This window comes from Columba livia, chromosome W (assembly GCF_036013475.1).
Source record: "Columba livia isolate bColLiv1 breed racing homer chromosome W, bColLiv1.pat.W.v2, whole genome shotgun sequence".
Classification (NCBI taxonomy): Eukaryota; Metazoa; Chordata; class Aves; order Columbiformes; family Columbidae; genus Columba; species Columba livia.
The window spans coordinates 18,337,135-18,364,882 of NC_088641.1; the positions used below are offsets into that span (position 1 = coordinate 18,337,135).

Here is a 27,748-nt window from a genome sequence, read left to right on the forward strand (position 1 = left end):
AATTAAGGCAACCAGAATACCAAGGGGTTATAATTCAATCAAGCAGTGTTACTTTATTAATTTGCCTGTAAAGCAGCACACGATAGAGAGAGTAAGAAAAAGAAACAGGGAAAAGTAAAAGTAAAGATGAGAAATGAGGTTGCGTTTATCACCAGTCCAGTTCCAGAAGCGTCCCTCTGGTCTCCGGTCCCGTGGAGTCCTGCCGGTCCTCCGTTGTGGTTTGGGATCCTCTGGTGGGAAGATCTTCAATGGTGTCCATTCTGGAGTCATCTTTTATGCTTCTTCACCCCCCCTCACTCCTATTGTTTGAGGCCAATCTCCACCTTGATTTCTCAATCCAGGCTTGTACTGCGCAGGCTCGATTCATGTTTTCTTTTGCCAACGCTTAAGTGTCCAGCATTCAGGGGTCTTTCTCTGGTCCGTTGGGTGACCTCAGGACCCTTGGTGAGCTTCTGGGCATGCTCCTTTTTGTTGGCCATTGTTTGGGGGAGCAGGTGGGGGACACATGTAACTGAGGCTGCAGGTGAGAACACATCTTCTGGACGGCAGCTATTGTCCCTGGGTCGAAGAGACCCTCATAACAATAACTTTCAGGAGGCAGGGGCTGGTTTGGCTGAAGTAGCAGGTGAAGTCCACACAGCAGCCATTGTAAGCAGTAGCCCCCCCGTATCGGAGAAACCAGTGCAACACAATGCTTCTCCTTGGGCCTCTCTCCAAGTCATTGTCCATGCGTTCTTTCTGTCATGACATCAATTCTCTAAGTTCTTGATGGAGCCGTATTTGCCTGAACATCACCATTTTCAGACTGACTCTCACAGAGGGTAAATAGGAGTATTCAATAGACATCCCAATTTACTCTATGCTCTCTGGTAATTTGTTTTCTGTATTCATCCCATCACTTGTTAATTGGTGATGTATAGACAAAGCCTATTGCTGCACAGTAGTTTTCTGTGCTACCCTTAAGGGTAACAGCTTACTAGCTAAAATTGCTTTTAAAAAAGGAATAGGCACACGTAGCTTGATTTCACTTTGAGTCTGCTTTTTTCTTCAGCAAATCATAGAGGTGTTGCTAGATACTGAATCCAGGAATATGACCTCCAAAACCCAAAAATTCCTAATACAGTTTGCAATTTTTTCTTATCAGAAAGTGCTGGAAGGCTGTATAACTCTTCTAATGTAGATTGTGATACAGTTTTACATCCTCCTATCCATCAGTAACCTAAAAATGTAACCTCTTTACTTGCCATCTTGAGTTTGGGATGCTAAGATATAGTTCTTGTAAATGCTGGACAATAGCATTCACATTTGGGGAAACCCTTTCCTATTCTGGTCCTCCAATTAGAATATCATCTAAATATTCTAAAATTGTTACTTCAGGTGGGAGGATGATTGATTCTATTTCTTTAGCTAACATGGCATGAGCAATTGTAGGGCTTTGTTTAAAACCTCGGGGTAGGTGATTAAAGGTACTTTAAGTAAAATCAAACTTTGATTTGTCTTGCTCTTTCAGTACTTAAAGAAGAGTAGCTATGAAGAGGATGGAGGCTCTCTGTTCACAAGGAGCCAATCAATCACTGGAACAACCTCCCCGGGTATGTGGTGGAGCCCCCATCACTGGAGGTTTTCAAAATACATTTGGATAGGGCGCTAGATAAACTAATCTAGACTCTCTTTTCCATGAAAGACTGGACCAGATGATGTTTTGAGGTTCCTTCCCACCCAGGCTACTCTGTGATTCTAATTGTTTGACTAATTCTGTCACAGGTTTTATGGCACAAGCAGATAGCTTATACTGAGGAATGTTAACTGGTTTACTATTAGACAGGGGAGGGACTATTTGTAGCAGACTAATAGATTAAATCATATGGAGATTAGTTTTCCCTGTAACTGGAGGACTACTCTACTGGGTTTACATGACAAGGTTTTGGTATCAGGGTGGCTTCTGTGGCAAGACACCAGAAGCTGCCCCCATGTCAGATGGAGCCAAGATGGACCTGCTGCTGACCAAAGCTGAACCAATCACTAAAGCTGGTGGTGCCTTTTTGATAACATATGTGGTTGGTGCAAAATTAATTGCAGTTTTGGACTGTGAAATTTAAATCATTATAACTAGGATCAAACATGTCTTTATTAATCAAACTAGGAACCATTACAATCAACACGGTTTTGCCAATTAGAAATAAGTTATTCCTGTAGTGTAAAAATCTGTGCTTCAGGATTCAACGAACTCTTGAAAAGCATTTTCTGCATCCTGCTGGTTGTGGAAGTGTTTTCCCTCCAAAAAGTTGTCAAGGTGCTTAAAGAAGTTGTAGTCGGTTGGCAAAAGGTCAGGTGAAGATGGCAGATGATGGAAAACTTCATAGCCCAATTCATTCAACTTTTGAAGCATTGGTTGCGTGACGTGCGGTTGGGCATTGTCATGAAGAAGAATTTGGCCCTTTCTGTTAAAGGATGCCGGCTGCAGGTGTTGCAGTTTTCAATGCATCTCATCAATTTGTTAAGCATACATTCTCAGATGGAATGGTTTTGCTGGGATTCAGAAAGCTATAGCAGATCATACTAGCAGCAGACCACTAAACAGTGACCATGACCTTTTTTTTTTGGTGCAAGTTTGGCTTTGGGAAGTGCTTTGGAGGTTCTTCTCAGTCCAACCACTGAGCTGGTCGTCACCGGTTGTCATATAAAATCCACTTTTTGTCGCACGTCACAATCCAATTGAGAAATGATTCATTGTTGTTGCATAGAATAAGAGAAAATGACACTTCAAAATGATGATTTTTTTTGATTTTCGGTCAGCTCATGAGGCACCCACTTCTCGAGCTTTTTCACCTTTCCAATTTGCCTCAAATGCTGAATGAGAATAGAATGGTTGACATGGAGTTCTTTGGCAACACCTCATGTAAGAGGATCAGCTTTGATTGCTCTCAATTGGTTTTTGTCAACTACTGATGGCTGGCCACTATGCTTCTCATCTTCAAGGCTCTTGTCTCTTTTGCAAAACTTCTTGAATGAGCACTGCACTGTACATTTGTTAGCAGTTCCTGGGCCAAATGTGGTGTTGATTTTGCAAGTTGTCTCCACTTCTATATGACCCATTTTGAACTCGAATAAGAAAATTACTTGAATTTGCTTTTTGTCTAACATAATTTCCATAGTCTAAAATAAACAGCAAGTCATACGTCAGTAACAAAAAAACCCATAAAGCCAGAAAAGTGCATTAAAATTATGTGTAACATAACCACATTTATTTAAGAATGTATTCCAGTATCAAATGGCAAATTTAAACAATGCAAAAAACGCAATTCCTTTTGCACCAACCTAATATTTAAGAAGAGGAAAAAGTGCTGTGCAGCAGCCATGAGAAAGAGGAGTGAGAATATGTGAGAGAAACAACTATGCAGACACCAAGGTCAGTAAAGGAGGGGGAGGAGGTGCTTCAGAGGAGCTGAAGCAGAGATTCCCCTGTAGCCCATGGTGAAGACCACGGTGAGGCAGGTTGTGCCCCTGTAGCCTGTGGAGGTCCACAGTGGAGCAGATATCCACCTGCAGCCTGTGGAGGACCCTATGCCAGAGCAGGTGGATGTGCCCAAAGGAGGCTGTGACCCCATGGAGAGCCTGTGCTGGAGTAGGCTCCTGGCAGGAACTGCAGCCCATGGAGAAGAGACTGTGCAGGAGCAAGGTTTCTGGCAAGACCTGTGGCCCATGGAAGACCCACACTGGAGCAGGGGAAGAGTGTGAGGAGGAAGGAGCAGCAGAGATCAAGTGTTATGAACTGGCTGCAATCCCCATTTCCCCTTGTGCCACTTGGGGAGGGGAGAAGGTGACATGGGTTGAAGCCAGCTCAAGCCTCTTGCTCTCTTCAAAGTTCATTTTGTTGTTTGCTTAGTTTTTATACTTTATGTTGAGGTGAGCCATGTATATGCTTCCCCCTCATGCTAGTCTGTCTAGCTCAGGAAGACATTACTGTGTGCACAAGTACAGGCACGTCGCAAGAAGAACCAGAGGCCATGAATGCAATTGCAAAGAGCAAGTTTTATTTTAGTTACCTCTCTACTGGGGGATCTCTGTAGCCACACCTAAGCTCCCAGGCAGAGGCGACGTAAGCAGGGACGCAGGCGCTGATAAGTTTAGCCCTGCTGGAAGATCGTTAGGCTGGCTATGCTCGCCTATATTTAAAGGCTTAGAGCAGATACAGCCTCTTGCTGTGCTCTGCTTTTTCTCATAACAAAGCAGGAATCTCAGACATTATAAGGTACCATAGGGTTTCTCTCAGGCCTATGTTATCTCACACAGAGGTTCTACTTGTCAAGCACACAAGTTCAGTAAAACAATTAGTGTGATGTATGTGCTTTCTTTATACCCCAGATGTGGGTCACTTGAGGGTGTTTACCTTTCTCCTCCTTGCCCAATCTTCCGTAATTCCCATACAATTACTCTCTACTAGTAATATTAGTGAAGGCCGATTATATTACCTGATGACCATATATATGGTATATCCATATATCTAAACGAAGGTTATCCACTGTGGGGTCACATTTTCTTGTAAATAATCTGATTTCCTCCCTTCCCCTTTTCTCCTTTCCCAACTAATTCTCCTAAACTAGGTCTTTGCGCTATTAATTCAGTGTGAATAAGCAAATACTGTAGGGCAACGTGATGGCAAAATTTAAATGTTAACAGTGTGAAAACATGTAACTTCATTACTGTGTTAGTTTACAGTAATAAGATTTTATTTCGCACTGCTGTTATCTGCTGTAAGTAAATACTATGCTGGTCATTTGAGAATGCAATATTAAGTGAGCCTTTTCTTCCTCACCATGTGTGCATGGAGAAGTATAGATATTCTTGAGGAAGGGATGAGAAAGCAAGAGGTAGATAGGGGAAATGTCTGAAGACTAAGCCAGGCTAGCATAGAGACCTGGACAATGCAAGGGCAAAAGCAGGAAGCATAGCTTCCCCTCTCAACAAAATGCCTAGGAATGGGAGTATAAATGGAGCTCTCTAGTAAGAAGAGCAGTGCTTTTGTCTTATTAGTTGTGGTGGGTTGACTTTAGCCAACTGCCAGACACCCACCCAGCTGTTCTCTTACTCCCCTCCTCAACAGGACGGGGGTTGAAAATAAAATGAAAAACCTCATGGACTGAGATAAAGACAGTGATCACTTACCAGTTACCATCACAGGAAAAGACATATTCAGGGAAAATTTTAGTTATTAATTTATTTTGTTGCCACTTAAAATAGATTTGGATAGTGAGAAACAAAGACAAATTAATATAACACGTTCCCCTCCACCCCATTTTTCACAGGCTCAACTTCATCATTCCCAAATTCTCTACTCCCCCTTCTGCCTTAGAGCAGCAGTTTCTCTCTGCTGCTGCTTCCTCCTCACACTTTTCCCCTGCTCCAGCAAATGTCCTTTCTACAGACTATAGTCCTTCAGGAGAATGTTTCAGTGTAGGCTCTCCACAAGCCACAACTCTTTCAGGAAATATCCACCTGCTCCAATGCCTGGAGCACCTACTCCTTCTCCTTTTTCTCTGACTTAGGTATCTGTTTTTTCTCACACTTTTTTTTTTCCCTTCACTGCCTGTGCAGTGTTTTGCCCTTTCTTAAATATTTCACAAAGGAGCCAATAGCTTGACTGATTGGCTCAGCTTTGGTCTGCAGTGGGTCTGTTGCAAAGACAACTGGAACTGGCTCTGTCTGGCACAGGGCAGCCCCTTACCTCTTCCTACAGAGGTCACCTCTGCACCTCCCCCGCTACCAAAACCTTGACATGGACACATTTATGCTGGTTGATAACTATATTGCTATCCAATCATCTAGTTCAGTATCTTCAAGGTACGTTTGGGTGGCTATTTAGGAAAAGATTCCAAATCACACTAGAGGTTAACTGTCTTCATTTTCATTCTGCTGTAACTTTGTGTTTTGTATACAATACTGGACAACAACATTGTACAGGTCTCATTAGACTAGAAAACTCTCAGTCCACTTATCATAAATGGTGTTTTGCATCTATAAGTTCTAGTTCTTGTTTAATTCAGCTGGCACTTGTCTATACAACAAACTTTCAAAATTCAATTTTTTTTTTCTCGAAGTTTAGAAACAAAACAAACACAAAGAAAACAAAAACAAGCAAACAAACAATCAAACCAAAACAACAACAACCGAACAACCCCCCCAAAAAAAACCCAAAACAAACAAACAAAACACACAAAAAAAAAAAAAAAAAAAAAAAAACAAAAACAAAAAAAAAAAACACCAAACCAAAAACCACCAACCTGCAACTTGAGTTTAGCTAAATTAGAAACAGGAGAAGCACTTCAGTAAGGTCACTGATTAATGACTAGTATATATTTTTATTTGTTATTTTGACTGACTAAAAATAATAAACGACTTTCAACTCAGCAGTTCTTGACAAAGAGCAATCTTGCAAGGAAATACAGATTTGCAACATGGTGATATACTTAAAAACATTTACATTCGTAAATAGGATGGTGGTGTTCATCCAGGTGTGGTGGGTTGACCCTTGCTAGCAGCCAAGCACCCACACATCTACTTGTTCACTCCCTGTCCAGTGGGATGGGGAAGAAAATTGGAAGAGCAAAAGTAAAAAATTTTTCGCAGAATCACAGAATGTTAGGGATTGGAAGGGACCTCAAAAGATCATCTAGCCCAATCCCCCTGCTGGAGCAGGAACACCTAGATGAGGTTACACAGGAATGTGTCCAGGCGGGTTTTGAATGTCTCCAGAGAAGGAGACTCCACAACCTCCCTGCGCAGCCTGTTCCAGTGCTCTGTCACCCTCACTGAGAAGAAGTTTCTTCTCAAATTTAAGTGGAACCTCTTGTGTTCCAGTTTGATCCCATTACCTCTTGTCCTACTGTTGGTTGTCACCGAGAAGAGCCTGGCTCCATCCTTGTGACACTCACCCTTTACATATTTATAAACATTAATGAGGTCACCCCTCAGTCTTCTCTTCTCTAAACTAAAGAGTCCCAGCTCCCTCAGCCTTTCATCATAAGGGAGATGTTCCACTCCCTTAATCATCTGTGTGGTTCTGTGCTGGACTCTCTCCAGCAGTTCCCTGTCCTTCTTGAACTGAGGAGCCCAGAACTGGACACAATATTCCAGGTGTGGTTTCACCAGGGCAGAGTAGAGGGGAAGGAGAACCTCTCTCGACCTACTAACCACCCCCCTTCTAATACACCCCAGCATGCCATTGGCCTTCTTGGCAACAAGGGCACAGTGCTGGCTCATGGTCATCCTGCTGTCCACCAGGACCCCCAGGTCCCTCTCCCCTACGCTGCTCTCTAATGGATCATTCCCCAACTTATACTGGAACCTGGAGTTGTTCTTGCCCAGATGCAAGACACTACACTTGCTCTTGTTATATTTCATTAAATTTTTCCCCGCCCAGCTCTCCAGCCTGTCCAGGTCTCCCTGGATGGCAGCACAGCCTTCTGGTGTGTCAGCCGCTCCTCCCAGCTTGGTTTAATAGGTGAAGTAAAAGCTGCACATGCAAGCAAAACAAATTAAGGAATTTATTCATTGTTTCCCATCAACGGGCAGATGTTTAGCCATTTCTAGGAAAGCAGGGCCTCAGGACACATAACAGTTCCTTGGGAAGACATACACTGTAACCACGAAGGTGTCTCCTGCAAATCAGTTTGTGGCTGATGCTGTCATGAGGGTTTTGGCTTTTATGGCAATGGGATAGTCTATGATGACTACAGTCTGTTAGGGAGGGATGGGATTCACCTGTCAAGAAGAGGCAAAGGAATCTTTGACAGCAAGCTGGCCACCTTGGTGAGGCAGGCTTTAAACTGAAGGACTCAGGGGGTGGGGTTCAGAGTGGTAATGCTCACAACATTGCAACCAACTGGGGAATAAACCAGAGCAGAGACAAATGTTCCTTAGCTGCCTCTCAAGTGGATAACCAGAAGACCAACCACCTTAAGTGTATGTATACAAACGCATGCAGCCTGGGGAACAAACAGGAAGAACTAGAGTTCTGTGCACAGTCAGAAAGTTATGATATCATAGGAATAAATGAAACATGATAGGATGACTGACATGACTGAAGGATCACGATGGATGACTATAAGCTGTTCCCTAAGGACAGGTAGAGAAGAAGAGGAAGAGGAGTCACACTCTATGTTCAGGAAAACCTGGAATATATAGAAGCTGACTACAGTGATTGTGGAAGCCCTATTGAATGTCTCTGGGTCAAGATCCAAGGGGTTATCTCCAAGGGGGATCTTACAGTAGGCATCTGCTACTGACATTCAAACCAAGACAATAAGGCTGATGAATCAATATTTGAGTCACTTAAGTGAACTTTGGGGCAACAGAACCTGATTCTCGTGGGTGACTTCAACTACCCAGACATTTGCTAGAAGAACAATACAGCAGCTCACCTGTCATCCATCAAGTACCTAGAATGTGTAGAGGACTGCTTCCTCACACAAGTGTTAGATGTGCCAACCAGGAATGAGGCACTGCTGGACTTGCTACTCACAAACCAAGAAAACTTGCTTTTTAATATCTTGGTTAGTGATAGCCTTGGCTACAGTGATCACAATATTGTGGAGTTTGGGATCCCACTGAGCACACTGATGGTTAGTACTAAGACAAAGGTTTTAAGTTTTAGAAGAGCAAATTTCAGCTTGCTCAGAGCACAGTTGGGAGGGATTCCGTGGAAAGCTTACATGGAGAATAAAGGAGCTAACGAGTGCTGGGAGTTCTTCAAGAATGCTCTTCTGGAAGCACAAAAACAGTTCATCCCCTTTAAAGGTAAGGGAAGCAGGTGGAGCAAGAGACCTCCTTGGCTTAACTGTGAGCTGCTGAGTCTGCTTAAAACCAAAAGAGAAGCATAGCAGAGGTAGAAAAGTGGATGGATAATCATTGAGAACTACAAGGGCATTGCCAGGGTGTACAGAGATGCAGTTAGAAAAGCAAAAACTCAGCTGAAATTGAAATTGTCCAGAGATGTCAAAAACCACAATAAAGGGTTCTTCAGGTGTCTAAACAACAAGCAGAAACTGAAGGAAAATATTGCCCTGCTGTTAAACAGCAGAGATGAAGTAGTTGCCAACAACACTGAAAAGGCAGAAGTTCTTGACACTTCTTTCACCTCTGTTTTTACCAGCACTGTTGGGCCCCAGGCCTTGGGAACAAAAATCAAGGTTGATGCTAACACAGACCCACTGTCAGTGAAAGAAGAGTTGGTAAGGGAACTATTACAGGAGTTTGTCCCCTACAAATCAATGGGCTCTGACAATGTCCACCCAAGATTGTTAAAAGAGCTGGCTGATGTCATTGCGAGGCTGCTCTCTTTGTGGAGATCTGGGGATGTCCCAGAAGACTGGAAGAAGGCTAATGTCACCCCTATCTACAAGGGCTTAAAGGAGGATCCAGGAAATTATAGGCCCATCAATCTTACTTCAGTCCCTGGGAAAGGTATAGAATGAATCCTTCTGGGGGCTATCACAAGTCAGTTGATGCACGTGATTTGGAATAACCAGCACGGATTCACCAGGGGCAAGTCGTGCTTGATAAACCTGATCGCCTTATATGACAAAGTAACATGCTCAGTTGACACGGGATGAGTGGTGGATGTTGTCTACCTGGATTTCTCCAAGGCTTTTGATATGGTTTCCCACAGCCTCCTTCTAGGGAAACTGACACGTTACAGTCTAGACAAGTAGTTTCTGAGGTGGGTGGGGAACTGGCTGACAGGCCGCACCCAGAGGGTGGTGGTAAATAGCTCCTTTTCAAACTGGCAACTTGTCACGAGTGGGGTCCCCCAGGGATTAATTTTTGGCCCCAACACTGTTTATCATCTTCACAAGTGATTTGGATGATGGTATCAAGCGTACCCTGATGAAGTTTGCTGATGATAACAAACTGAGTGGGGAAGTGGACACTTCAGAAGGAAGACCTGGATAGGCTGGAAGAGTGGGCTAACAAGAACCTTAGGAAGTTCAACAAGGACAAGTGTAAGGTCTTGCACCTGGGAAAACATAATCCAGGAATGCAGCACAGGCTGGGATCTACCTGTCTGAGGAGCAGCTCTGTAGACAGGGACCTGGGGATCCTAGTGGACAACAAGCTCAAGTGTGCTGCTGTGGCAAAGAAGGCCAAGAGGATGCTAGGCTGCATTAGCAAGGGCATCACCAGCAGAGACAAAGAAGTTGTTATCCCACTCTACTTAACGCTTGCCAGGCAACACCTGGAATACTGGGTTCACTCTCGATTCCTGCTATGCAAAAAAGATGTGGACAGGCTGGAGAGGGTCCAGAGAAGTGCCTCAAAGATGATCAAAGGACTCAGAAGTCTGCCATGTGAGGAAAGGCTGAGAGAACTGAGCTCGTTCAGCCTTGAGAAAAGAAGGCTTAAGGGAGACCTCATCACTATGTTCCAGTATTTAAAGGGTGGCTACAAAGAAGATGGAGACTCCCTTTTTACAAAGACTCACATGGAAAAGACAAGGAGTAATGGGTACAAGTTACTCTTGGGGAGATTCCAATTGGATACACGAGGGAAATTTTTCATTATGAGAATAATCAGCCATTGGAATAATCTCCCCAGGGAAGTAGTGGATTCCCCAGCATTGGACACTTTTAAGATTCTGCTGGACAGGGTTCTGGACTGTGCTTTTGCCAAGAAAGGTTGGACCAGATGATCCTTGAGCTCCCTTCCAAGCTGATGTTCCTATGATTTTCTGATATGGTATTGAATATCTCTTTGGTCAGTTGGAGTTAGCTGTCCCAGCTATCCCCTCTCCCAATTTCTTGTGTACCCCCACAGCCTACTCACTGGGGGGGGAGGTGATGGGGAAAAAGAGGAAGCCTCCACACTGTGTAAGCACTGCTCAGCAATAACCAAAACATTGGTGTGTTATTAACACTGTTTAGTCACAAATCCAAAACAGCACTATGTGGGCTGCTATGAGGAGAGTTAACTCCATCCCAGCCATACCCAGTATGCCAGGTAATTGCTGTAAATCAGCACTGGTAAGTCAGCTGTCTTTCTAAATCATAGTTTGTATTTCTTATTTTTTTCCACTGAATAATTTGTCTAATCTGTGAAGCGTTCACCTCTCATCTCATATAAAGTCCATGTCTTTAGAGAAAAGTGATTAGGCTTTTAAAAATCATGTTATGTGATAGGAAAATCTATTCAAAATAAAATATGAAATTCCTAGTGATTTATGCAAACCTATTATGTATTAATTTTGATTCAGTAAGAAATGCAGTGCTATCTGGCATTGTTAGTCCTGTGTTGTTGACTGCTTTTAGTAAAGAAGGCAAATCTGTTTAAAGTATATCTGACAAGTAAACATTGACATATATAATCACTACATGTGGTATACTAATATTTTACATAAATAAAATTATTTAAAACCTCTAGTAGGTACAATAAAAGGTTGTACTTTTTTTTTTTTTTTTTTATTCAAGAGCTGCTGAGTATGCTGCAGAGCTTTTATGAATACAGAAAGCAATTCTGACATGGGGAAATGAAACTAGTGAAAGTACATAAATCTCAGTAGGTATCCCACACTAACTACCCATGTGGATACTAGAATTTCACATTTCTAGTGGAGAAGTAGCATTTGTGGATACTACAACCACTGTACATTATTTTCACTCCATATTTTATTACATTCACATAGCTGACTTCACAAATAATATCAATGAGTCACCATGGCCCAAGACAAAGAGTTATGCCTGTATTAGTGCAAAGGAATGCATTAAGATCAGAATGCAAAGTTGTGTTTCTTTTGCCTGTTTGATACTGATTCTCCACTAAATATTTTGTCCATGTCTTTAAATCGTTATTGAATTGGTTTTATTTTTTGTTAATATATGTTTTTTATGTACAGTAAAGACTATTAGATTTATTTTCTACAGAATCATGAAAAACAGGGATGGAAAAGAACTGCTCATTCATCTGTTAATATTTTTTTTTCTGAAGGTTCATCTGTGAGTGTGATTTTTTTTTTTTGGAGGGTGTGTGTTTTTCTGGTTTTTAAAAAATCATTATTATTATTTTTAAACTAATACTCTGTCCAGTTTAGTGCTAAATTACTCATGTGGTTGAACTTCCCTACTTGCCTTTTGAGACTGTTCTATAATTTAGAAAAAAAATAGGAAGTGTTTTCTGTAAATTATATATTCATTTAATTTAGGTTAAATTCATTAAATCTGTGTTAGAGAAGGAAGGGGCTATGGAGGCTGGGTGTCAGAGTACAAAAGTGCTCATTGGCAAATGTATCTTCAGAAGTGTAATTGCACAGTTATGTTAACAATTTGATTTGTATTTTTGGACATAAAAAGTATTCTTCTAATTAAAGGTCTGTTTTATGCTTCCATCTATCTTTTCAAAGTGTGACCATGCAAAGAAAAACCTTTTGTATTTGATGCATGTTCAGTAAATAAGCTAGATTACTTGATCTCATTTATTTCTTGTTATTTAAATTGAATTTTAATTAGTTGATGAAAATGATGCATTGGTGTCTTAGCTGCTTTCAGTGATTAAAAATATTGACTTAATGGGTTTGTGTGGGGTTTAGCTATCATCAACTAAGAAACTCATATCTATAGTAAGCATAGACACCTGTCTTTCCCTTCTAAAGACAATAGAATCTTTCTGTGAAATAATTGAAACAATACTGTCATACAAAAATGTCTGAGTTGCCTTTGAGCTTTGCTTGAGGTAGTATATGTTGGTTATTGGTAAATAAGTAAATGTTGTGGAAAAACACAGTACCCATTGATTATTTCATGCATGAAATTTCTAGAATAAAAAGGGGGGAAAGATTCAAGTCCAGGATTTTTTAGTTACTGGAACCTAGATATAGTTATTTTAGCTTTGACATGATGCAGCTTTGATTCCTTTATGAATTAGAGCAGTATACAGCATTTTAGGGTGTGTCATAAAAACAAGGATAGTTGCAATTCTTGGTGTCATAGTGCATAAACACCCTTTACACAAAGATGCCCATGCAGAGGGATGAGGTACAAAGCACATGAGAGACAGATGGTGACATCTGGTGAAGGATTGTGTTCTGAGATTAGGTGAATCTGGGTCATGTCTATGTATGGAAGATGCAATAACTAGTCCACACTAATTCTTTGTAGTGTGTTCAAATCATCTCTGGGTTGGGTACCCTATACTACTTGTGAAAGTTATCTCCCTTGCACGTGGACACCCTCAACGCTTCAGAAAGTGTCTGCATGGGGGTGGATTAAGTGCAGAGTTGCTATTATGCAGTGAAATAATATCTCGGATGACAGCGCACCAACCTCCTTGTGTAGACACAGTGTATGTGATGAAGGGCTAATTCAGTTTCATATCCATTTGGTGGGGAGCCAGTAAGCCGTGGAGAGACGTCTCATGTGTGGCCAGAGTTTCCACAGTGGGAAAGGTACCTGAGTGGGAGTTGCTGTCTGTTTGTGGGTCAGCCGCAGCCGCTAGCGATCTTGGGGGTAGATCGAGCAACTCTGAGATTTCTGTGTCTCAGTTTGGAGAGCCAGGATGGACTTTTGCTAATGACTAATCTTAGCAAGAGTGAAGGGTAATGCAGAAATCTCTCTTTTTGCAGCTGCTGAAAAAGGTAATAGTGAAAAAGGAATAATTGGTCTATAACTGCATGTTATCTTTTGTAAGTGCCCAGGCATTCCATGCATACCATTCTAAACACTGTGTGAGATAGCTATCTGTCCTAAAACTAACTAGCGGGTAAAAAGTGTCTGTGTGTGTACTGTGTGTGTGCCTGAAAGGCAGCTTGAATCTAACTTATTTTTATTGTTGAATCAGTAATTACTGTTTAAATGTATGATGGTACGTTTTAGCCTGTGATTTGTATAAGGTGGAAAACTAACTTAAAACATCACGTGGTGTGGTTCTTGGTTCCGGGACACGTTACTGAATTTTTTTCTATCACAAGCTAAGAGATTTATTGATTGAGAAACAGTAATGGGTAACACTCAAAAGTGGAGTACTAAAGAAAATCCCCCTTGGTTGCATATTAACTCACTGGAAGGAAATCATTGGGACATGCGTTACGGAAAGCAAAATGACCCTAATTAAGTATCGTAATCACTGGTGGCCACTCTATAAATTAGAAGATGAGAAAAAGTGGCCCATCAATGGAACTTTAAATTATAACGCTCTACTACAATTAATATTATTCTTAAGAAGGGAAGGAAAATGGGATGAGGTCACATATATAGATATGTTTTTCACCCTCAGAAATCACCACGAGTATCAGAGGGACTGTAGGTTAAAGCCTCCCCAGGACCCTATGGTAATAGCTTTAGAAAAGGAAAATAAGAAAAAAGAGAAAGCCAGTAAGCCCCAGAAATGTTGTTTAGGATGTGATATAGGAGAAAGACGTGTAAACCCAGAAAAAGTAAGGAATCCCGGATTGGAGGATCTGCTAGAGTATTACAAGCCTCTAGCGGGGGGGCGGGAGGAACGTGGAGCCGCAGGGGGAAGACAGGACCATGGGGGAGTAGCCAGATACCTCTCAGGATATAGCACTGTATCCTCTCACACCCGAAGCAAGGAAACATTGCAGGCTCCCCTCAGAGAGGCAGTGGGACCAGAGGGGGAGCCAGTCTTAATAAGGGTACCCTTCTTTTAATTTGATCTTGAGACATGGAAAACAGTAGCCAAGAACTATCGGAGTGATTCTGTGGGGGTCGCTAGGCATTTCCAGTTTTTGATCAAACAACATAACCCCGATTGGAACGATATACAATTGTTATTGGACCATATGACAGAAACTGAAAAACAGCTAATATTGAAAACAACCCAAGATTTGGCTATTAACCAAATTGGCGATGCAGGAAGAGATGTGAAAAACTACTTTCCCTTACAGGACCCCCATTGGGATCCAAATAGAGGAGCACACATGGGATTATTAAACCAATATAGAAACTGGGTTGTGAAAGGGATGGAGCGAGCCGTCCCACGAGCTATTAATTGGTCAGCCTTGTACGCTATCCAGCAAGGGCCTAAAGAAACCCCCACAGAATTTGTGGATAAGTTGTGAGATACCATGAGAAGACACACACCTCTTGACCCAAGTTCAGAAGTAGGGATACAGCAATTAGTGTCATTATTTATAGGTCAGTCAGCAAATGATATTTGAAGGAAGTTACAGAAACTGAGAGCAACAGAAAGTAGAAATTTGGAACCATTGCTAGATGAAGCTTGGAGAGTATTAAGTAACAGAGAACAGGAAGATCGTCGAAAGGATAGGCGTATGATAGTAGCAGCACTGCAAGAGAGTAGGGAAATTGAAAGGGTTGGAAGACTTTGAAAGCATTTAGAGAGAGATCAATGTGCATGGTGTGGAAAAAAAGGACATTGGAAACATGAATGTCAGGAAAGACACAGAGGAAGTAGACAGAAGGGGAACTGGATAGTAGCAAATGTTGAAAAAGATTGATGGGGACCTGGGGAATTTACCCTAGTGGATCCAGTGGTTATAATGAAACTAGGGAAAGAACAAAAAACAAGTGGAATTTTTGGTAGATACAGGAGCAACATTTCCAGTCCTCAATCAAGCATTAATGCCAATAAGTAATGATTATGTAGTAGTAAAGGGAGCTACTGGTCAAAGTGAAAAAGCATATTTTTGTGAACCTTTAAAATACAAATTGGGCAAGCAAGTAGGTATTCATAAATTTTTATATATGCCCAATTCCCCGAAACCTCTTTTGGGAAGAGATCTGTTAGAACAAATGGGTGTGGTAATCAGATTTGAAAAAGGAGAAATTACTCTGGAGGTAAATGATCAGCAATATATGAAAATAATGGGCTTGCTTTTAGCAACTGTTCCCACTGAAGGCAAGATTAATGAAGAAGGTGTGAACCAAGTGTATCCTGGGGTATGGGCTACTGATATACCTGGAAGAGTCAAAAATGCTCCACCTGTCAAGGTAAAAATCAAAGAAGGAGAAAAGCCGGTAAGGATAAAACAATACCCTTTGAAAAGGGAGGACAGGGAGGGAATTCGGCCGGTAATAGAGAAATTTCTACAAATTGGGTTATTAAAGGTATGTGAGTCCAGTTATAACACCCCTATATTGCCCGTCCATAAACCAGACAGTTCATAACGGGTGGTTCAGGACTTACGAGCTATAAACAAAATAACCGGGAACCTCTACCCAGTGACAGCAAACCCATACACACTTCTGACTGTATTAACACCTGATTTGACTTGGTTTACTGTTCTAGATTTAAAGGATGCCTTTTTTTGCCTCCCTCTCCTTGAAGCCAGCCAGACAATATTTGCATTTGAATGGGAAAACCCTAAAAGTGGACGTAAAACCCAGCTCACATGGACGGTGCTGCCACAAGGATTTAAGAATAGCCCGACAATATTTGGAAATCAGCTTGCTAAAGATCTTGAATCTTGGGAAGCCCCACCTGATGAGGGACAGATGCTACAATATGTGGATGACATCTTGATCACCACCAAAACAAAGGAGACGTGCATAACTTGGACCGTAAGTTTACTGAATTTTTTGGGGCTCCAAGGATACCGGGTATCACGGAAGAAAGCCCAGATGGTACAGCAACAAGTAACTTATTTGAGCTATGAAATTAGTGCAGGGCAGAGGACCCTGGGACAGGCTCGAAAGGAGGCTATATGCCAAACTCCAAAGCCTCAAACTGTAAAAGAATTATGGACCTTTTGGGGCATGACAGGGTGGTGCCGGTTGTGGATCTATAATTATGGATTGCTTGTCAAACCACTGTATGCACTAATAGCCACAGATCAGAAACACCTGCAGTTGAATAAAGAAGCTACAAGAGCCTTTGAAGGACTAAAAAGAGCTTTGATGTCAGCCCCCGCTTTAGGACTCCCAGATGTGAGTAAACCATTTATTCTTTCATGAGAAGCAGGGAATAGCCTTGGGTATACTGGCACAGGATCTTGGCCCATACTGATGAGCAGTGGCCTATTTCTCCAAAAAATTAGATGCAACTGCAAAAGGGTGGTCTGGATGCCTGCAGGCAGTTGCAACAGTGGTACTGAACATACAGGAGGCCCGGAAATTTGCCATGGGTCAGAAAATGACTGTGCTAGTATCCCACACAGTGTCTACAGTCCTAGAAGCAAAAGGGGGACATTGGCTTTCCCCACAAAGATTGCTCAAATATCAGGCTATAATGGTGTAACAGGATGATTTAGAAATCATCATCACTAACATTGTCAATCCAGCTTCTTTCCTCAGTGGTAACAATGGAGAACCAGTTCATCACGATTGCCTGGAAACCATCGAAGCAACATACTCCAGCCGACCAGATCTAAAGGACAGTCCTATGGAAAATGCTGAAAACTGGTTTACAGATGGAAGCAGCTATGTCCTGAACGGTGAAAGGCGTGCTGGTTATGCTATAACCACTAGCCATGAAGTGATGGAATCTGGACCTCTACCTAAAAGTACTTCAGCACAGAAGGCAGAAATAATCGCCCTTATTTATGCTCTGGAACTAGCTCAAGGTAAAATGGTTAACATCTACACTGACTCCAAGTATGCTTTTGGGGTCAAACATGCGCATGGAGCAATTTGGAAAGAAAGAGGACTCTTGAACTCTCAAGGAAAACATGCCAAACATGCAAGTGAGATATTGAAATTACTGGAAGCAGTTCAACTTCCTAAGAAAGTGGCAATCATGCATATCAAGGCACACCAGAAAGTGTGCTCGGAATTGGAAAAAGGGAATGAGCTGGCGGACAGAGAAGCAAAATGGGCAGCTAAGCAAAAGGTAAAAGTACAAAGTGCCCTAGTCCCAGATGGACAGGTTTCTTTAGAAGGTAAGCCAGAGTACACTAAGGAAGATCGAAAATGCATTATAGATTTAGAGGAATCATATAATGAGGAAGGGTGGGCTCACACCCCACAAGGAAAACTTATTGTTCCTTCCTATTTAGTCTGGCCTTTAGTAAGGGATGAGCACAGGAAGGTACATTGGGGAGCAGAGGCACTATAAAAATATTTGATCAGAAAAATAGTGGCTAGACAGATGACGCAGCAATGTGATCTTTGCCTCCAGACTAATCCTAAGAATATACCTAAGCCAGAAATGGGTCAAATTGGGAAAGGAAATGGACCTGGGCAACAACAGCAAATTGATTTTTTGGAACTCCCAATAAAAGGGGGGTACCAATATTTGTTGGTACTAACTGATAGTTTTTCAGGTTGGTCAGAAGCATTCCTTAACAGAACAGCAAAAGCTCGGGAGGTAACTAAAACATTGGTACAAGAAACAATACCGAGGTTTGGAGTTCCAGCTGATATATCCTCCGATAGAGGGCCACACTTTATTTCAAAAATTGTACAACAAATCAGTCAGCACTTGGGAATAGACTGGTAACTACATACTCCTTATCATCCTCAATCTAGTGGCCAGGTAGAAAAAAATGAATCATTTAATTAAACAACAAATTGTAAAATTGGGGCAGGAGGCAAATTTGGCTTGGTCTCAGTCTTTACCTTTGGCCCTTTTACATATACGAACAAGGCCAAGGGCAAAGGAAGGGTTGAGTCCTTTTGAAATCCTGTATGGGAGACCCTATAGTGTACAGAAAGGGATATCTGCACAAGTAAGGGATGAAATTATGACTTCTTAAATGGTGGCATTGGGTAAACAACTTAACAAAATTGGGAAACGTGTTTGGAACTCGGAGTAGGGGTTTGCATGGGCTAGTACGTAACATCCAGCTGGGAGATTATGTGTATGTGAAGTTTCTTGCAGAAAACAGTTTGGAACCACAATGGGAAGGTCCATTTCAAGTCCTCCTGACATCCTTCACCATTATCAAGATTAAAGAACAGAATGCCTGGACCCATCATTCTAGAGTGAAGAAAACCTGGAAAACACCATGGAGGGTAACCCAGGTGCAGCCTGAAAAATTGTATTTTTCACAATCATAGCTTTAGGACACGGTTGGCATGCAAAAAATTGGCGTGTAAAGCTCACCCAAATGATTTGGAACAATTTGAACCTTTCAGACTGTTGGACATGCACGGTCCTCCCAAGAGGAATGGAATTTCCGCTGTTGGGAGTCCCCCATCCAGACTGGAGTAGAGAAGGGGGTGGAGGGGGAAAGCTGGATGCAAACCAGAAGCAAACCTGTCTTTATGGGCAGGACCTGAGTAAAACGATAGGAAGACATTTCAAATTGGTGCCTTGGAATCAAACTGAAATTACGATTTATTCTAGATGCATGAACTCCATAGATAAAAGTTTCAAAATGGCAGTGAATGTAGTCAGTAACAGGGTGTTGGAATCTTTGATATAACTAAGCTGAAAGAACTGGGGTTTAATTACAGCATACAAAACATTGAAAACTTTAACTTCCCTTCCAACATAGCAACAAATTGTAATCTAGCTCCTGGGTGGTGGTGGCTTTGAGGGGATAGACGAGCCAGGAAAAGCCTACCCGATAATTGGCAAGGCCATTGTACAGGCGGATACATAGTACCTCAAGAAAAGGTGTTTAACCATTCATACCCACCCCCAGGTATTTTCAGGACATTATGGAGAAAAATGCCTTCAGTGCCGAATAACCCTCTTGTAAAGAGACCCTCTGGATTTCATAGTTTTGCTAGATGGTTTATTCCTCAACTAGGAGTTAGTGAACTAGAAAAAAAACATAGTAAATATATCAGCCACAATCGAGAAAATCAAAAATGTGTTCCAGTCAGCTGATCGGAGCCAGCCCAGCGAGAGCCGGAGCCGGCGGGGTTCAGCCGACCATGAGGTTCAGCCGAGATTAGGAAGCTCAGAGGGAAACGTACAGGGACAGCGTGATTCCCGTCGAGTCCCGATCCTTGCAGACCCGGCAGCCATTGCGAGAGAGCGGCTGACGTGGCGGGGGGCGTTCCCACGGTGATGGCGACCACACCCCCTCCCCTTGCCTTGAAAAATCCTTTGAGACTAGTCACTGCCCACTAGGTGTAGGGAGGAGCAAGCAGCTTGTGTAGCGGGTGAGTCCCACCCACACTGTGCTGCAGCAGCGGGGGTGGTAGCTTGTGTAGCAGGGTGCAGAGAGCACTTGTCGCTTGTCAGCCCCTCTAACTTATTGCCAGCATCCCAGAGTGCTGACGACCATGGTCGCCTCCAGGAGGAGAGCTTGTCTCAAACAGACTGTGGCTACGCAGACTGAGGAGGTTCTGTCCCGAACGGTGGCTGTTCAGGTCTCCGGCTGCAGGGAGTGCCTGAGCCTGCTGCTGCCGGGGGAGGGAGGCCAGCTCTCCACCTGTATGAGGTGTGAGCAGGTGCAAGATCTGCTTGACATGGTTGTGAAACTTAAGGAGGAGGTTGAGACGCTGAGGACCATCAGGGAGTGCGAAAGGGAGATCGACTGGTGGAGTAACACCCTGACGTGCCAGTCAGAAAGGTCCCAGGGAGGTACCCCCCAAAAGGAGATGGACCTCCTGCCCTCTCAGACAGAGGCAGAAGTCCTGAGACGGCCCCACCCTTGTTGCTGTCGGGCAGAAGTAGGGGACCTAAAAGATGACGAGGGTTGGAAGTGTATTCCGGTTCGGCGTCACGGGCAGCCCCCCTCCCTGCCTGCTTTGTCTCCCCAGGTGCCCCTCCGTAATAGATTTGAGGCCCTGCATCTTGAAGAAGAGGTAGGTGAGGAGGTGGTGCCAAGCCTGCCTACAAGATCACATGGGAAGAGGCGGTTGACTTCACAACTTAAGACTGCCTCTGATAAGAAAGAAAGAAGGGTGATTGTAATAGGAAATTCCCTTCTGAAAGGAACAGAGGGCCAAATATGCAGGGTTGACCCTCATCTTAGGGAAGTTTGTAGTCTACCTGGAGCCCAGATCAAGGATATTGCTAGAGAGCTCCCCAAACTGGTGCACCCGACAGACTACTACCCGCTGCTGGTCTTCCAGACAGATGGGGAGGAAGCTGCTTCCCGTAGTCTGAGGGGAATGAAGAACAATTTCAAGGTCTTGGGAAGGATGGTGAAAGACTCAGGGGCTCAAGTGATCTTCTCTTCACTCCTTCCATCTTCAAGGGACGATGTGGGTTGGAATAGGAAAATTCAGTCTCTTAATGGTTGGCTTCAGGACTGGTGCTACAGACAGGGCTTTGGATTTTTTGTATAATGGTTGGTTTTATAAGTCACCAGTCCAGACAGTGTCAAGTGGGAAAGGTTTATCTCGCAGGGGCAAAAGGATGCTGGGGCAGGAATTAGCTGGGCTCATTTGGAGAGCTTTAAACTAGGCTCAAAGGGGGATGGGGTTGTAGCTGGGCTTGTCCCAGTGGGGCAGCATTCTAAAACTGATGAGGACCGGGTGGCCTCCTATGCCCCTAGGGAGACATTGGTGTGCTCTGCTCGCTCCCTGAAATGCCTGTACACCAATGCGTGCAGCATGGGGAATAAGCAGGAGGAGTTAGAATCCTATGTTCGGTCGGGAGATTATGATCTGGTGGCAATTACAGAAACATGGTGGGACAGTTCACATGACTGGAATGTGGTCATGGATGGCTGTGTCCTTTTCAGGAAAGACAGGCCAGCCAGGTGTGGTGGTGGAGTTGCTCTCTATGTGAGAGAGCAACTACAATGTACTAAATTCTGCCCAGGAGTGGATGAGGAGCGAGTTGAGAGTGTATGGGTCAGAATTAAGGGGCAGACTGGCAGGGGTGACACTCTTGTGGGCGTCTGTTACAGGCCGCCAGATCAGGCTGAGGAAGTTGATGAGGCCTTCTATGGGCAGCTGAGAGTGGCCTCACAGTTACAGGCCCTGGTTGTTGTGGGGGATTTTAACTTCCCTGATGTTTGCTGGAAGGACCATTCAGTCAGCCAGCCACAGTCCAGGAGGTTCCTCCAGTGCATTGATGATAACTTCCTCATGCAGATGGTGGAGGAGCCGACTAGGAGAGGTGCACTGCTGGATCTCATCCTCACTAACAAGGAGGGTCTGGTCAAAGCAGTAAAGGTTGAGGGCTGCCTGGGTTGCAGTGACCACGAGATGGTGGAGTTCAGCATCTTGTGTGGCAGGAACAGAATAGCAAGTAGAATTGCAACCCTGGACTTTAGCAGGGCTAACTTTGGCCTTTTCAAGCAATTGCTGGGGGAAATCCCGTGGGCAAGGCTGCTTGAAGGAAAAGGGGCCCAAGATAGCTGGATTGCATTCAGAGATTGCTTCTTCCACGCTCAGGATCAGAGCATCTCGACATGTAGGAAGTCAAGGAAGGGAGCCAGGAGCCCTGCGTGGTTGAATAGGGATATGTTGGGTATGCTCAAGCAGAAGAGGAGAGTTTACAGGTCATGGAAGCAGGGGCTGGCCACTTGGGAAGAATCTAAGGCTGCTGTTAGAGGATGTAGGAAGGCAGCTAGGATAGCCAAGGCCTCCTTAGAATTACAGCTGGCGAGAGGGGTCAAGGACAGCAAAAAGAACTTTTTCAAATACATAGCAGATAAAACTAATACCAGAGGCAATGTAGGCCCACTGATGAACGGGGTGGGTGCCCTGGTGGCAGAAGATACAGAGAAGGCAGAATTACTGAATGCCTTCTTTGTCTCTCTCTACTCTGCCGGAGGCTGTCCTGGGGAGCCCTGTACCCCTGAGACCCCAGATCAAGCCAGGTCAATGGAGGAGTTTGCTTTAGTTGATGAGGACTGGGTTAGGGAGCAATTAAATAGTCTGGACATCCATAAATCCATGGGTCCAGATGGGATGCATCCACGGGTGCTGAGGGAGCTGGCTGAAGTCATTGCTGGACTGCTCTCCATCATCTTTGCCAAGTCTTGGGAAACAGGAAAGGTGCCCGAGGATTGGAGGAAAGCAAATGTCACTCCAGTCTTCAAAAACGGCAAGAAGGAGGACCCGGGTAATTATAGACCGGTCAGCCTCACCTCTGTTCCTGGGAAAGTAATGGAACAGTTTATCCTTGGTGCCATCTCAAGGCATATCAAGGATAAGAGGGTTATTAGGGGCAGTCAGCATGGCTTTACCAAGGGTAAGTCATGCTTGACCAACCTCATAGCCTTTTATGAGAATGTAACAAGGTGGATGGATGATGGCAGAGCGGTGGATGTGGTCTACCTTGACTTCAGTAAAGCCTTTGACACAGTCTCCCACAGCATCCTCACAGTTAAGTTGAGGAGGTGTGGTGTAGACAATAGAGTAGTGAGGTGGGTTGCAAACTGGCTTAAGGAGAGAAGCCAGAGAGTGGTAGTCAATGGTGCGGAGTCTAGTTGGAGGCCAGTATCTAGTGGAGTGCCTCAGGGGTCAGTGCTGGGGCCAATATTATTCAATATATTCATTAACGATTTAGACGAGGGAATAGAGTGTACTATCAGCAAGTTTGCTGATGACACTAAGCTGGGAGGAGTGGCTGACACGCCAGAAGGCTGTGCTGCCATCCAGTGGGACCTGGACAGGCTGGAGAGTTGGGCGGGGAATAACCTAATGAAATTTAACAAGGGAAAGTGTAGAGTCCTGCATCTGGGCAGGAACAACCCCAGGTTCCAGTATATGTTGGGGAATGACCTATTAGAGAGCAGTGTAGAGGAAAGGGACCTGGGGGTCCTGGTGGACAACAGGATGACCATGAGCCAGCACTGTGCCCTTGTGGCCAGGAAGGCCAATGGCATCCTGGGCTGTATTACAAGGGGGGTGGCTAGTAGATCGAGAGAGGTCCTCCTTCCCCTCTACTCCGTCCTGGTGAGACCACATCTGGAATATTGTGTCCAGTTCTGGGCCCCTCAGTTCAAGAAGGACAGGGAACTGCTGGAGAGGGTCCAGCGTAGGGCAATGAAGATGATTAAGGGAGTGGAGCACCTCCCTTATGAAGAAAGGCTGAGGGAGCTGGGTCTCTTTAGTTTGGAGAAGAGGAGACTAAGGGGGGACCTCATTAATGTTTATAAATATATAAAGGGTGAGTGCCATGAGGATGGAGCCAGGCTCTTCTCGGTGGCAAACAATGATAGGACAAGGGGTAATGGGATCAAGCTGGAACACAAGAGATTCCGCTTAAATTTGAGAAAAAACTTCTTCTCAGTGAGGGTGACAGAGCACTGGAACAGGCTGCCCAGGGAGGTTGTGGAGTCTCCTTCTCTGGAGACATTCAAAACCCGCCTGGACATGTTCCTGTGCGACCTCACCTAGGAGTTCCTGCTCCAGCAGGGGGATTGGACTAGATGATCTTTTGAGGTCCCTTCCAATCCCAAACATACTGTGATACTGTGTGATAAATCCCCCTCTTAAGGGGCTCCAGGAAGAGATATCATCACTAAGCAAGATAGTCTTACAAAATTGCATGGTCCTAGACCTCCTGACTGCAAAAGGAGGAGTTTGTGTGGTGATAAATGTCACGGAGGTACCCCAAGGTTAGTTTAAGGGACAACAGGGTCCAAAACAACTTTTATTAAACCGGTGAGAAACAGGGTTTTATCACTCCGAAAGTGACTTGAATACAGGTTCGGATATCAGTTGAGGAAAATTTTTAAGGGGCAGCAACTAATACAACAGGTGGTCCACAGTATGCATGCACGTGGCTTCACCCAAAACAATTCTGGAGCCGTCCCTGAGCCCGGAGAAGTACACACTTGCCTAAACACGGTGTGGGATTATTTTTAAAGAGATACACGTACTTGTACTGAGTACGGAAAGTGTACACTCGCGATTCTGCGAGGGTAAATTTATAATACACTCGCAATCCTGCGAGGGTTAATTTACTTACACGTGCAAACGTGCACAGAATATTACACGTTCTTATGTGGAAGCACGGGAGGAAAATACACTCGCAATTGTGCGAGGTAATAATTTATACACGTGCTCGTATTGAGCACGGAAAGTTACGCGTGCAAATGTGCACGGAAAGTATAAATATACTCGCAATCCTGCAAGAAGTTTTACTTACACCCGTGGCGGCAAGGCAAGCGGAGTCTCCATCTAAGGGAGGGGGGCTCTCGGCGGCAGCATCTTGCTCGTGTTCCGAGAGACCCGCGACAATGGGCGGAGTTTCGACGAGAATCCCGTTTTTATATTGGCTAATCAGATCTGACTGTAGGCATTCTAGAAGCTTCTCTGCACCCCCACACTGGCCGTAGGTGCCCAGCGGCTCAGTGGCACCTCGGCACTCCCTTCTCCTAATGGCCCTGGCCAGGGTGCTCTGGGGCCAAACAAAAGAAGCTGTTAGCCTCAAGTAGCAGAGAAAGAGGGAGATGTGGCTACTCCTTCCATACTGAAGGAGGGAGGGGGAGAGAGGGGGGTTTGCATTCTGCCACAATAAACCAAAGTTGTTGTTCATGTATTAATCAGGAGAAATGGGTAGAAACAAATATTCAAAAGATATGGGAACAATCTCAGATCCTCCATCAAGTTACTAGAGACAATACAACATGGGGATTCTCTAATTTATGGGAAGGCCTCACTTTCTGGCTTCCCAACTTAACCCGGTTACAATCCTTATTGGTAGCTTTAGTGGGAATGTTAGCTTTAGGGTCTGTATGATGATGTGTTTCTTGTGGTGTTGCCCAAGTACTGGGAATACTTATAGCAACTGGAAGAAACATCAGCTAAGGCAGGAGCTAGAATCTAATAGGTACTTTGTAAAGACGTTAGATAAAGAATCATCATATTAGTAAAATATTAGTAAAATAATTTACTGACCTCTCAGAAAAGGGGGGATTGATACAGGGAATTAACAATTAATTAACTAACAATTAACTAATTAAAACTTAAAGAACACTTAAATAATAATTAACTAACTGACACTTAAAGACACTTAGAGAACTAACCCTTTAACCTACATCACTGTTGCCTAGCCTTGCTTAGTTTTGTGTAACTTATTGTACGAGAAACAGGACTTCACTGACACCTTGCAAAAATAATAATCCTTGGGTGCATCCTTGATGAATCCTTGGGTGAACTAGATAACAGAAACTTGGGCACAGGACAGGAGATATGCCAGTTTTAACCAACTCAGCAGTCTGAGACCTAACCAACTCATCACACTGGACCAAAGGTGACCATGTCCAGAGAAAGAAGACCCAGGTTCACAATCACTGCTCAGCTGCAACCAGGAGGAGCTGGAGGTGGAGACTATGGAAATGGTCTCCCGGAACTCATTGTAATAAGAACCGCCTACTCGGGGACAGGTTATGAATATGTATAGGCGTTCCTAAGAACTTTGATGAATATGTAACACTTTACTGGATTTAACCAAGCTCACAGCTACTGTAAAATACACACATTTTGAGTGAATTTATTCCCTGTGTGACCGACATCGTAATTGCATACCTTCCTTACAACCTTAAGGGTCATTTCCGCGCCTCATCAGTGGCAGTCTGTACCACCTTTGCTGTTAGATGCACTGGGTGAATTGAGATTGGAGCTTCAAAGTTAGTTTCCTTTTGTGTGACTCTTGTGTCTTTTGATGTACTTCCCCCCCAAGTTTATGTTTTTTAGAAGGAAAAAATACAATTCTAATTAATTTTCAAGTAGGTCACATTGAATAGCTGACACGAGACTGCAAATTTCATGTAGTAGTTCTGCCTTTTAATGAACATAATTTTTATTATGTAACATAAATTTAGTCTAGTATGAGGAAGAGAATAGGAAAGGTGTTTCCAGTGCAAAATATATTTAAGAGCAAATAAAAAGCAGTGATTTTAGGGAAGAGAATTAACAGCAGCAGATGCATGGGTACATTGAAGCCAACTGGCTGAAACAGTTTCACAATCAGAAAAAATGAGTAAAATGTGCTGTAGGTGAATAGTTTTTTTACTGGGGAGTAACATGTCTCCTCTAGCTTTTAAAAAAACTTTCACTTATCTGTCAAATAGACAGTGAAATGGACACAACTGAGAAGGTGAATAACCCATGAGCCAATTGTTCACCCAACGTATTATGTACTTGTCTAACTGTATGCTGGACATTTTGTCCAGAAGGATACTGTCAGAAACACTATTAAAAGCTTTGCTAAAATAAAAAAATACACATCTACTGGCTTCCTTTGGTCAACTAGCTGTGTGACCTTGTCATAAAAGGAAATTAAGTTGTTAGTTAAGCAGAACTTTCCCCTTGTTAACCTGTGTTGGTTATGACCAATGACTGCATTGCTTCTCAAGTGTTTTTCAGTAACTCCCAGAATAACCTCCATAGGACATAGGAGACTGACAGGCCTGTAATTACCAGGGTCTTCCTTCTTACCCTTCTTGAAAATTGGGCAGTATTTGCCAGCTTCCAGTCAACTGGGACCTCTCCAGACTCCCAAGGCTGTTGAAAAGTAATGGAGAGAGGTCCCATGATGACATTGGCCAGCTCTTTTAGTACCCTGGGATGAATCCCATTGGGCTCCATAGGCTTATGTGCATCCAGCTGGAGCAGCAAGTCTCGAACAATTCCAGAGTTGGCTGGGAGTTTATCATCCCTTCAGTTATGGTGTTCCAACACAGGGCTCCGGGGGTCCCAGGGCCCCATCATCAATATTAAAGACAGAGACAAAGACGACATTAAATGTCTACATCCCTATTTGTGAGGTGACTGACCTCATCAAGTAGCAGACCAGTGTTATCTCTGATCTTCCTTTTACTGTTAACATATTTTTAAAAGTCCCTGTTCAGCTTTAATAGAGCTTTGGCCGCACAAATTTTCTCCCTCCAGTGACAAACAGCATCTCTGTAGTCCTTCCATATTGCCTGTCCTGGTTTCCAATGTCTACACACTTTCCTTCTCCACCTAAGTTCTAG

The 27,748-nt window shown here is 43.6% G+C and overlaps 1 protein-coding gene across 2 annotated transcripts in view; it reads left to right on the plus strand.

Moving 5' to 3' along the window:
- LOC135577163 (CDC42 small effector protein 2-like) overlaps window positions 1-27,748 on the plus strand; it is a 145,638-nt gene that overhangs the window by 18,880 nt on the left and 99,010 nt on the right. Inside the window, exons 2-3 of one of the 2 annotated variants that reach the window (XM_065044991.1) lie at window positions 16,255-17,842; window positions 18,774-18,926. The exons of the other annotated variant lie outside the window; for it this stretch is intronic. The gene's annotated coding sequence lies outside the window, so the exon portion shown is untranslated. The remainder of the gene's footprint in view (window positions 1-16,254; window positions 17,843-18,773; window positions 18,927-27,748) is intronic. 2 annotated transcript variants of the gene reach the window in all.